Source organism: Ochotona princeps, chromosome 19 (genome assembly GCF_030435755.1).
Source record: "Ochotona princeps isolate mOchPri1 chromosome 19, mOchPri1.hap1, whole genome shotgun sequence".
Lineage (NCBI taxonomy): Eukaryota > Metazoa > Chordata > Mammalia > Lagomorpha > Ochotonidae > Ochotona > Ochotona princeps.
The window spans coordinates 43,727,474-43,739,311 of record NC_080850.1 but is presented as its reverse complement, the minus strand read 5'-3'; the positions used below and the strand labels follow the sequence as shown (position 1 = coordinate 43,739,311).

General features: G+C 47.6%; 1 protein-coding gene across 5 annotated transcripts in view; it reads left to right on the top strand.

The window, feature by feature from the left end:
* Positions 1-8,039: 8,039 nt before the first annotated feature.
* The window catches only part of SNCAIP (synuclein alpha interacting protein), a 139,631-nt gene continuing 135,832 nt past the window's right edge, over positions 8,040-11,838 (top strand). For 3 of the 5 annotated variants that reach the window (XM_058677613.1, XM_058677609.1, XM_058677612.1), the window contains exon 1: positions 9,140-9,291. The gene's annotated coding sequence lies outside the window, so the exon portion shown is untranslated. Of the gene's footprint in view, positions 8,261-8,793; positions 8,834-9,139; positions 9,292-11,838 lie in introns of those variants that run through there. The other 2 variants (XM_058677610.1, XM_058677611.1) reach the window with 2 other exon arrangements.

Below are 11,838 nucleotides of genomic sequence, written 5' to 3'. Positions count from 1 at the left end.
GGGATGAATGTCTGAGGATCAGGTATGACAGGGAGGCTTTTCTACCTTCAAAGAGCAGAGCTATCCAACAGAAATCACAGCAAGAGTGACATATGTGGTTTTAAGGTTTCTAGTAGCTGGGTTAAAAGCAAAAAATCAGAGATGAAATTATTTTTAATATTTAATTCGGTATATTCAAACACGAGGCAATTGTTACTGAGTTCTGCATTTTTTCTTTGCATTGAGAGTTTAAAATCTGGTGTACATAGCACACATGTAACATGCCTCCCTTGGGACTAGCTTCTTGCACTCAGGAATGACTGTGCCTAGCAGCTCCTGCAGTGAACAGCGCAGTTCTGGAAGCAACCTGTAGACTGTAGAGTATGAGGAGCTAGAGCAGGACACAGTGCCTGGGAAACCGCTTGTGGCGCCTGGGTCCCATATGAGAATGTCTGGACCGAGTGTTATCTCCTGCTGCCTTCAACTTCCTCCTAATATACAGTCTGGAAGGCAGCAAGTGGTGACTCAACTCCTTGGGTAACTTGTCACTCGCATGAGGAACTCAGATTATGTTCTGGGTTCCTAGTTTTAGCCAGGCCCATGCCTGGCTGCTGCAGGCATTTGGGGAGCAAACCAGTGAGGGCAATATCTTACTGCCTTTATCGTGTGTGTGTGTGTGTGTGTGTGTGTGTGTGTTTGTGTGTGTGTGTGTGTGTGTACGTGCGCCTTTGCCTTTCACATATAATGAAAAAAATTTTAAATTGCTGTACACTATGTGGCACTTTTCCTATAATACTTGTTTCTTAGCAATTCAGAGTGATGTGAACATAGAATTTTTTAAATACCTGTTTTCTCAAACCTATGTTAAGATTTCCAGTTCTTTTTCCTCAGTCAGTATATCCAGCAAATGCCATTTCCAAAGCGGTGACAAGATTTGAGAGAACATGTGAAATTCGAGGTAAGGAAACTATAGCAAATTTCCAGGTCATAATTCTTACGTTAAATTCCACATGACCTAAAATGACTTTTCAATGTCTAACTAATTATCTACGATTCTCACAGAGTCTGTCATCGCCTTCATGCTGTTTTGCTACCTGACTTGCTCTTAATTTTTTATCTGGTGTTCTAGTCTCCATTCACCTGGGACTGGGAACAATCCTTCTCTCCTGTCTGCCTCTGCCACACATTTCTATTGGCACTGATTGGTCCTCACTCCTGGATGGAAGCCTTGGGAGCTCTACCCAAGAGGAAATACAGGTGCAGATACTTTGCAGGTGCTGTACTGAGTCAACATTTCCATTGCTGATTCCTGACTTTGCAATTAGCAGCAATGTTCATGAGCATTGTTCTTGTGTGTGTGTGTGTGTGTGTTGTGCTGGTCCAAGAGGTCGATTGCATGTGACCCTCCCTAAATCACTCAGCTATTTGAGAACTGCTCCAATGCTTGAGCCTCTGAGTGGTTGGGGATGGATGCTCAGCATGGTAGGGAGCTTCCTCTAGTGGGAAGGTACCTTTTCACACTGCTGGCCTCTTCTCGAGCATCTACACTCAAGTCACATTGAGTAACTAAAGATAATGAGAAGGCGAGGCGGGAGTTGAACCATGGATCTCTGAAAATTCAGGTGCATTTGTGTAACTGCTACACAGCACAGCTCCCTGGAACCTTGACTTTATCTATTTATTCCATCACAACTACATTTTTTTCTGATCCCACAGACCTTTTACAAACTTTCTGTTATTAACAAGGAACATTAAAAAAAAAACATCATCAGCTTTTCTCATTCAATATAATATGCATTCCAAGTTTTTCTCCTTGCTTCTCAAGAGGAACATGCATCCCCAGGCTCTGGAATCATACAGTAGAAGGTCGAGAGATTAGTTATATCTAAGAATATGGAGAAGCTTACTTCATTTTCAGAATGAATGTTTCCTCCCAAAAACCGTTTGGAAATAGGATTTATTCTGTTTTGGAATGAAGTGGGGGAGTCATAATTAAGCACTGCATTTGCTGACAGCTTTCTGCTGCTGCTCTGCATGGCTTATTCAAGGGGAGACCGTTTCTGTTATATTAACCCACTAAAAACTGCTTACAACTAAAGCCAGCGACTAACATCAACTGTGGCTTTAAGTCCCACTGAATGCAAATCCCTCTGCTCCATTCCATGGCCATCTGCACTCTCTGTAAATCTAATTCTTTCCAAACACTTCTCATTTGTCTCAAGGCAGAGTCAGTGAGAAGTGGTGAATTACTTGTAAAGGCATCAGAAATGCTGACTGCAGCAAAGATAGACATCAAAGCTACGTTCAAAGTGCAGATTATAAGATACAGCACAATAACCATCCCAACACAGAAAGGAAACTTCACAGTTGTCTATAGAACCGGATGCAATTAAATAGACAATGTGGTGACAGTTGATAATTATTTGATGGAGTATATTTTCATAAAAGTCGCAGGCTGAAACCAAATGGGTCCATATGAAAGTATCATAGTGTTCAGAAATGGCGCTACATTCCTCTTCAAATCACTGAACCACATTCAGCTAACCCACATTCCTTTGAAAAACGAACTAATCAAATGCCAGAACTTCCAGATAGCGATTTAACCTGTTTCTGCACACGTGTGAAATCTCTAGTATCCAAGTGTGCCATTGTTGGGGAAGACTTTGTTTACGGAAAATGAATTTCCTAACGCTTCCCAGCCACAGTGAATTTTCTTACCTCTTTTTTCTTGCAAGGTGGAAATCCCCAGTCAGGGTCAGGCTGTCTTGGATGATGTTTGGTTTAATGCACATCGAGGTCCAATCGGGGAGTCTGTGTATGCAGACACAAGTGCCCCTCCCTGAACCTCTGCCCTCTGCCTCCCTCGTTCTTCTCCCTCAGGTCTTCTTCAGCATGTGAGATAGACAGTTTTTTAAAGCACCCATCCTAGGCCCTCTGTTTAGAAAATACTTCTTTCCTAATGGCTTAAATTAGAAAGTAGAGTAACTCAGCAGGCAAACTACCAATTTGGAAGCTTTGGAAAATATATTAATCCCATGTGCAGCCCATACTAGAGAGTCTGGCTGAGTAGTCACAACTAAGCTAGCGTGTGCACATGTCACATTGTGAAAGCAAATGTGGCGCCCACTCAGCCAGCGTATAGCGTCATATTTATCTCTCAGGTGAATACTCTGATGTGGGGTGGCTATTTATTTCATCAACAGAAAAAAAATCCAACTGAAGAGAAATTTGAATAAGCTTATACCAGTTGAAGTGCTTTAGCTACTCATTGGTTGTTGTGGACTATTAAACATTTCCCTTAAAGTTACAGGTGCAACAGGAGTTGTCACTCCAAACCTTGAACACATGTACACACTTTGAGTTAAGGGTGGAAATGGATTAATTACGGCATCTGAGAGATGGGATGCTTGGGAAGTGCTTGAGTCAGTGGGGGTGTCCATTTGGAGGGTGTTTCTTGCTAGAGGTTTTTTTCTCTCTCTCTGATTTTACCTGTTCTCCCCTCTCTTTTTCTCCCTGTCTTCCTCCCAGTCCCTTTCCTGGCTCAATATATAATCTTCCTTGCTTTCCAGCTCCAGCCTCCACAACTCTAAGCTGAAGTCAGTCTTTTGTTGCCAGAAATATCTTCCTCAGGTGTTTTAGTTCAAGTAATGAAAAGCGGACTAGCACACTTCAATAATGTTCAGTTATAAAAGTTTGCTGATCAATAACCATTCTGTGGCTACCTATCAGATCTATAATGTCAGTAATTAACGGAGCTGATGAGAAGAGGATGAGAGAGAGTGGAGTCCAAAAGGGTTTGGGGTGGAAGGGTGGTGTCTGAGACAGAAAGCAGACAAGGTGGATTTATTTCATTCCAGTTCATGCAATGGGAAGAGTAGCCCAGTTTGATGAGCAGAGTGCTTCTGCAGGCCGTTTTGTCTTACACTTTTATAGGGGCTAGACAAGTTACAGGTGGGCAATTTACAGTCGGGGTTGTTTCACAATCTGGCAGAGTCTAGGTCAGTCGGCTGAGCAGGAAATGCGTATCTGTGTGTCTAGCAAGCCATTCATGAGACTACAAAGGGGAAGCTGGAGGGTCTGGATCTGGTCTTGTCAGCACAATTCAGGCACAGTGGAAATGTGTTTTGGGTGTTGTCATAGGTCAACAAGACTGTCATCTGGAAGTCCTATGGGAAACATGGGAGACTGATGTGGAGAGCCTTATCTGGGTGGATCTCTGTGTGAGTGATCCCCAGACACAAAACGGTGGAAGACGGCTCTGTCAGCCACTGCTGCTCCCTGAGCTCTTAGGGTTAAGCTGCGGCTCACCATTGTGCTCTGTCACAATGGGATTCACTGGGATTGAAGGTGTTGGTGGACCCACAGGGAGATGTGATGTGTGACCAAGGGGAGTCATTCCAATATACATAGAGTTAGCAAATCACCTGGAAGGGAAAAGGCGCTCCAGGAAAAATCAAAAGACAATTTTAAAAGCCAACCCGTTAGAGACAATGTGAGCAGAATGTCCAGGGAAAGACTGCTCACCTGAGCCTGAGGGAGGTGCAGACACACCACTCTAAAGTCAAAATGTTTATAGAAGAAACCTGCTGGAAACAGACAAGGATTCTTTCAAGGCCAAGGTGAAGAGGGAACCCAGGTCTCCCCTGGTTCCCCTCTGCAGCAACCCAGCTATTAGATTCCAGTTAAAACCAGTCATGAAACCTGTGCTTGACCTTTCTGAATCAGGTCTGGCATCTGTAGCTTGCACTCTGCAGCTGTACATGCTCAGCATGCTCTCTGATGGAAGATGAATCTAGGGAAAACACCACAAACCCTGGCTCAGAGGAGTTACCCAAGATGCCCTGGTCTCTTGAAGAGTTGCTCTGTATTTTTGTCCCAGAATGCCTCCTAACACATGGCAAGAAACTCTTTCATCTAATTATAATTTGACACATAGTCTAATTGTTCCCATGGAAAAAAACAACAGAATTTCTAATAGTCTGTGTAAGAATGTGTAAAGCAGAATAATAGGATTAGCTGGAGTCTAGGATAATTCCAGTGAATCAGAGTAACAATCCATATATTCTCTGCCACATGAAATCTTGTATTAAAGCGGATCGTGTTAAAAGCATCAAAATTGCTGAGTCTGGATTTCATCTCCCTCCCCAGTTATCCCTTATTAAAGTTCTTAGACAAAGCAAAAGCCATAACTTGATCCAAGAAGTCAGAAAAGAAAAAATACAGAGGTGGTGGTGGGGGGGAACGTTTAAAAGACATGATCACAGAAAGCCAGCCAGGTAAAGCATGCCCAGAAAGACACTGCAGAAGACACAGATGCTCTGAAGAATGAGGGAGGTCAGGGAGCGGACACTCGGAAGAGAAGAGGTCTCCTGTGAGGGTGTCCTGAGACCTGGTGTGAAACTGGTTGACAGCACGTTTTTCTTCAATTATCCCTTTATTTGTGAAGCTCACGTGTTCAAAAACTGAGTTCCTTAGTCCACATGTCTTCCTATATCTGTGTTTATTTTGGAAATCAGAGCTACTACTGGATTTTTTTTTTTACTTGTGTTCGGCATCAGTGTTTATACTGAAGCTTGATGGCTTTCATGTAAAATATTCAGAAATGGCTCTATCCAGCCTTTGTCCTATTCTTATGGCCCAGGGATCCTGGGTGCTCTTGGATCGAGGACCTTGGCTATTATCTTGTGATTGAGTGGAGCCACACGACTGGTCCTGGTCAATGAGTCGTGAGCAGGAGTGACCTGTGCAACTCCTGAGCTGTAGCGTTTTATTCCTGGTGTGGGACACTCTAGAGAGCTCTTTCTCTCACTGGAATGACCGGCAATATTGCCGTCAGTAGCTGTTCTATTAGGCTGGAGTTTTAGAGTGAGAAAGACATGAAACAAAGGTGCAATGGGCCTGCCACGGTGGGATAGTGAGAGCAAAGAATAATCTTTATTAACCTGCCAGGGCATGGGGTGGCTGTATATGATACCACAGCAGAATCTAACCCGGCCTATCTGATAGTGATCACACTTGCATATACCATAATGGCTTGCCTCTTGGTAGAAGTGATTTAGAATTTGATGCAGTGAGGACCAGGCAAATACAACAAATTAGGCTCCAGAATAAAAAAAAAGTCAGCTTGATCACACTGAATTATAGTTCCCAATCGGAAATCAGGAAGGTCCTCCTCAAACAGAACTCTTCATGACCAAGACTAAGAATTCTGAGGCTTTCCTTCAGAGCTGAATCTCTCCTTAAGTAAACTCTACACTTCAAAAAATAGAAAATATTTTTCCATTTTATGACTAGCAGTATTATGGTAGTCTCATCCATTTTTTGTAGCATGCTAAAGATACAGAAATTGAGCAAAAGGAGAGAGGAGGCAGATGTTTAGTTGTAATAATTCAATGAACAATTACATGGCAGCTCTTTGGCAGATGATAGGCAGTGATTTGCACTTCTCTGCTAATTATTTTCAGTAGCTAACTCTGAGGATAAAAAATGTGCTCAGGGTTGAGGACCCAAACACTTGTAATAGGAACTGCTTGCTATCATAATGGGAAGCGATGACGGAATGGTAGGGGCTAAGATGCCGACAAGCAGCAGGAGGATGCTAACTGATCTCCCAGAATGTACCCGATAGGTGCCAGGCATCCGATGGGTTCCAGGCATCTGGAAAAACAGATTGTGGTCCCCAGCTATGGCTACAGAGGTGTTTCAACAGTACCAACCAGGAAAAAGGCATTATCACAGCCTGCTGGTCAGTAACAATGATCCAAGGGCCAGGACAAGTGTGTGACTTGGTTTTAAAAAGTCAACATGCTATAGAGGAAGCTGGCATTCTTGCCACTCGGTTTAACATCCAGCCTCTGTGTTGTAACTCAGCCACTTCCCAAGTGCCACGCTTGGTGTATTATCGACATGTGGTTTGGATCTGGCAAAGGTTTGCACAGGAGAAGCAAAGCAACACACAGTCCAAACAAAAGCAAACTCATAGCCTACATGGGAAAGTGTACACAGGCACCGGCTTAAATCACAGTAAAAATAATCTCATGGAAACAATGGTAAATATGTAATCAAAAACATACTAGAAACAGAAAAACATAACAAAGGAACTAGAAAAAAAAGTAGGAGGAACTATCTGAAACATCTCAAAGATGACTTTTTCTTTTTACACGATGGCATGCCAAACTGCTCCAGCTACACCAAAACAAAATAATTTTTTCCAGGACAATACAATTTCTTCTTTTTTTTCCCATTTCTTTTTCCTTTTCAGACAACACAGCCCAGGCTTTTCTCATTGAATCATTTATATTGAATTAACACCTGACTCATAGATTGAATTAGTGGATTTTTAGGACAGTTGGAAAAGATACCCAGTTACAATTCCTTAGTAAAGGGTTTTTTCAATTAACTACAATCTGATTTAATAAAAGAGCGTGGTGTCAAAATATTTAAGAGCATGGGACTGAAGGTCTACTTTCTGTTGGGCATCTCGATAGTGACACCAATTCCACTTCCACCTAGTGGATAGAAGCAAGATGTGTTTTCCTCAGAGTTTACACTAGCCAAAAAAAAAAAGCACTTTTATTTTAACCAGATGTGAGTGAATTAAACCCAATATTTTCAAGTATTTTTAGTGCTGTATGATGTCATCTGACTTTATATTTTCTACTGAGGAGTAATGTGTATTTTTAACATTGTGAAACCACTTTCCATGGACATGAAGTCTTATACACGACAAATTATGATCAACACACGAGCGACATAGGACAGGCTCCTGGCTGTCTGATGTCCAAAGCAGAGAAAAAAAATCCAGATTTTCAGTGGCAAGTGTAATTAAGAGCATGTGGAAATGTCCTCCTCTGCCACTCCACGGCATGTCACTTCAGCAACTATGGTGTGACGGGGCACACGGGGCCAGGACAGAGAGCAGGACGGTGAGGGCCCCCAGCCACCCTCCTTCCCCACCTTTCCTCAGTCCCTGTGGACTTCAAGTTGCCTTAAGGTAATCGATCAAGCTCCCAAAACCGGGTTCCTCCTTGTCACTGGACACAGACTCTCAAACGCCAGGCCCACAGGGGACACACAGCTCAGTGTCATCGCCCAGAGGGAGCGGTGCTCCCCGGGATGGTGTCCTGTGGGATCGGCAGGGGAGCCAGGTCGGCCCTGTGAACTGGCCAGCCAAATCCGGGAACCCGAGTGTGGTCCTCAAGGGCAGTGCTGAGCCGGCTTCTCACCACCGTCTCACCAGGCTGAGGGATTTCTCTAGAAATCACTTAAAGCTTGCCACGGGGTAACAAACAGCGAGATGGTTGTGCACGGCCATCAAGGCATCCACTCGCCTGATGGCATCTCGGAACCAGGAGTGTCAGAACAACGCCACGGAGGGGGCGTGGGCTGGTGGGAGACGCCGCCGGCCCCACAGTTATAAAAAAAAAAAAAAAAGTGAAGTGAATATCACCTCAGAAAGCTTAGAAGCCGTTATTTCAGACCCAAGCTCCCTTTCCCTGCCACACACGGCACGCGGAACCTTCTGGGCCAAGCCTCCCTCGCCAGAGCCCTCAGGGGGAGCCCGGGACTGGGAGACCCCGAGTCCGGCAGGAGACGCCGCGCGTCCCCGACCCTGGTAGCCTCTCCCCGGGGGAACGCGGCAGCCCCGCGGGGCGCCTCACGGACGCGCGGTGAGGGGCGTCTGCGCTTCCAGGGGGGCGAGGCCGTGAGGCAGGGGAGAGGGGTGGGAGGAGAAAGTGGAAAGCGGGGGCAAAAAAAAAAAGTAGGCGGGGAGGAGAGAAGGGACCCGGCTGGTGGGGAAAGGAGGCGGGGAGCGAAAAGGTAACGGCGAGCAAGCAGGTTGGCGGGTGCCGCGGTAAGGACGACGAAGGGGCGCCTCCGGGGCGGGGAGGGTTCTGTCCTTGGGGCGAGCGGGGCGCCCAGCCCTGTGTGTGTGTGAGGGTGTGTGTGTGTGTGTGTGTGTGTGTGCAGCGAGGTCGCGGCCGGCGACGCCGGAGGGCGCGGCGGCTCCGGCAGCCTGGCCAGCGGCGGCCGCGCCCCCGACCCCGGCCGTGCGTCCACGCCGCGCTCCTCGGCGCCGGCTCCGGACCGCGGACGCTCCTCCGGGGCTGGCCCGGCCGGCGCGCGCCCGTGGGGGGTTCGGGGAAGCGGCGCCCGCAGTTCGGCCGCATTGTGACGTAGCGGGGCCGCGGCAGCGCCTCCACCGCCCGGCCGAGCGCCGCGCTGCTGTTTCTGCTCCCGCCGCCTTCGCCGCCGTCCGACCGCGCGTCTGTCGGTCCTTGGCCGCGACACCCCACCCCTGCCCCCGCCCCGGTGAGTCCAGGTCCCGAGCCAGCGGTGCGGGCGGCCCAGCCTTTCCAAGTTTGCACCCGGCCGACCCCGGGCGCTGTCGCCCCTGCTGCCCCAGCCCCGGGCCCCCTTTGTGCCGCCAGTCGGCCGGTTCGGGCGGCCGCGGCGCCTCGGCCCCGGGCGGGGAGGTCTCTATAGTAACGCCTCGGCCCCGGCCCGGCGTCCACGGGATTGTTCTGTACCTCCTGAGCGCCTCGCGGGTTATTCTCTGCCGCCGCGGCTCGCGCGGGCGCCGGGGATGGGCGGAGTGGCGGCGCCCGGCAGCTGAGAGCCGGAGGAGCGCGGGACTGGGAATGGCAGGAGCACCCCGACACCCGGGTCCGCGGCGAGGGGGCGCCCCGCGCAGCCCCCCAGCCCGGAACCCCGCGGCTGCCGGCGACCCCTCCGGTGCGGTCTTGCGCCCAAGGCTCTCCTCGCGCGTCAGTGCTGGAGGGAACGATCTCGCGGGGCCTTCCCTCCGGGTGATGACTTTTTCTGTGCAGGTGGTCAGTGGGGGAACCGAATTTGGGCCATTGTCAGATGCCACGTTTTGTGTTATGTCTTTTTGACGGAGAGAAGAGGGGGCACGTTACGAGCCGTTACTGGCAGCCATACAGTTTCCACAGGAAATACTAGCATTCTTGGAGGAACACGCTACTGCTCGCAGGGAAGAAGAAAGTCTTTGGGAAACAAAAAGGCAACAGCATTGTTGCTGGTTTTCAATGGACCGCTAGGAGGGGGGTGTGGGGGAAGCATGTTGTTTTTTCCTGTGGGAACGTCGTCGTTTTCCTTGGGAAAGTTGATTAGGAAGCCTGGCAGCCAAGGGGAGGTCTGCTTTTTGATGGGTTGAAGGCCAGCAGGGGCTACTTTTGGTTACTGACAAGTGCCCATCAGAGGAGGCCTGCTGTGGGGGCAGTCTGGCCAGGGTTAGGGCGCACTTCGCGGACTGCAGTGAGGGTTGCCTGGGGAGGTTTGTGCCGGTCGCGCGTGTGCAGGCTGTGTCAGGGCTCCAAGGCACACTGCCCGCTCTGTCAAGCCTTGCCGCGCCACCTGAATCCAGCCTGTTATCACGGAGGGGACATTGCGTTTTAAAGTGTTCAACGTCTGAAGGCAAAGAAAGTGCAGGAGAGCAGTGTGCTGGTGTGTGTGGGCGAGCGGGGTCTGTAGCATGTTTCCTTTCTGAAGATTGATTTATTTGAAAGAGAGGGTTACCAAGGTCTGTCTGCCATCCACTGGTTCACTCAGCAAATGCCACAAAGTTGGGGGGGCGTGGATCAGGTTGACCCAGGAGACTGGACATGGGTGCAGAGGCCATCTCTGGCTCTCTTCTCAGGAGCGTTAGCAGGAAGTTGAGTGTGAAATGGAACAGCCAGGAGTTGAACCTACACCCTGCCTCTCTTGGTTGTTTTGGATGCATCTCAGTGTTTATTTGAATTCATTTGGTTAAAGGTTAGAGAAACACTTTGACGGTGTCTTTAAAATTACTTGGAAAAGATGTAGGTTTTGGTTCTCCATCACAGAAGCCTCTCAGGAAAGTGGTAACAACAGGGTGATCACGGCTTAAGATTTACAGTTCTGGGTGTGGAATCAAGGGAAAAGATGCTGCGGCACCTCTTCTCAGAAACAGAATGTAGAAGGGATTTCAAAAGAAGCCAGTGTTTTTGTGCATAATCTTTCTTTTCTTCCTAGCAGGCATTTGGTAGGGGAGGAAGAGGTCGCTGGGTGATGTGTTTGGAATGTTTCACTTATTTGACATTTAGTGTTTGTGGAAGCCAGAAGGAAGTGAGTAGAGAAAAAATTTCTCTGTGGCATCCCAGCTTTGCTAGTTGCAGGTCCTTGCTCTGGTGCAGGTGTATGATGGAAAAACAGAACAGGAGCCAAGCATCTGGGGATGGTGGAACTGCAGCCACGACTCACTGCCCTTAGGAGGAGGGAAACCCACCCAAACATTTAATACAAACAAGTGATCTTTGATATTATCACAAAAAGCCTGGAGCCATTTTTCTTGCCAAAGTTGAAGCATTCTTTATCAAAAGAGGCACTCTCCCAAGGAACAGGTGCATCATTATAAGAAACACAAGGGGATTTCTCTTTTAAATGCAAAATGTAATTGAAGAGCAACCAGAGAATCAGTGACACTTGCAGAAGAAGCCTCGGTTTTTGGCAATCTGTCAGCTTACAGTTGAAAACCACATAGGAAAAATACATGTCCTGGAAGAAAAACAATATCCTGATGAAAATCAAATAGTTGCTTCTGTGAAACTTTTACCTTTGCACACTTGTTTCCTTGTGCTTGATTGCTTTGCGGTTTCATTTGCAGGAGGTCATTTCCCAAAAATGAATAAAAAAAATCAGCTACTGTAGAGTACCTATCCTTCATGAGTTACACTTATAGGTGAGACTACCAGATTTCCTAATTTATGACTTACATCCTAGTGGCTCTTTTTAAAGCTTTTAAAATCAATGAGCAACATGTATGTTCAAGTGCTGATTGCTAATTGATAGGGTTGGTGGCTGGGCCCTGGGAGAGTA